Below are 822 nucleotides of genomic sequence, written 5' to 3' on the forward strand. Positions count from 1 at the left end.
GAGAAGTGATTTAATTTGTAACACAATTTTGAGTTAAGTAAAATTTGCTTAAAATTAGTTTTTAAAATATTTTGAGTCACCAAATGCCTTTTCTCTTACCTATGAAAACAAACTGCCCAATCAGTTAAGGAATACTATGAATAGAGTGCAATTGGATTTTTATACCAACTTCTCAAGCTCTATTTAAAGTCCACAGGGATGACCTGAGAAGAAATAACTAATTCTTCTGGGACAAAAAAGTATTAAGATGATTTTAAATAGTAAACAAGTTAATAGTATCTGCAAGTATATGATAAAAATGATTACATGAATGAAATTTTGCTTTTCATTAAAAAACAAAACAAAACAAACAAACAAACAAAAACAAACAAACAAAAAAAACACTGTCCTGCAATGGAGAAGAAATCTATTTAATGATAGAGAGCAAACTGTAGCTTTGATGCTAAAAAGTTATGTGCCATTGGGAAGAAACTGAAATTCTTCGATATCCAGTTTTATTTTCCTAATAACCTGTGAATTCTCTGGAAATCTTATAAACATGTTCATAATAATGTAATTTAGAAGCATAATCTATGATGAAATTTATGATCTTTAATTGTTTACTTATTTAACTTTAAAATGCTATATTTTTAAGTGGTATGAGAAAAAAATTAATCTCATGGAGAATTTAATAGAGGAGATAAGACATAAATACGTGAACAGGAAGTACTGACAGGAGGTATGGGGCAGTATACAGATAATGGTAATAATCTATGTGATAAATAGAACATTAGATACTAGAGCTCTGGCAGAGGAAAAGATCAAACTTTCTGAGTTTTATGG

The sequence above is a fragment of the Galeopterus variegatus genome, unplaced genomic scaffold (assembly GCF_000696425.1).
Source record: "Galeopterus variegatus unplaced genomic scaffold, G_variegatus-3.0.2 Scaffold11672, whole genome shotgun sequence".
NCBI lineage: Eukaryota > Metazoa > Chordata > Mammalia > Dermoptera > Cynocephalidae > Galeopterus > Galeopterus variegatus.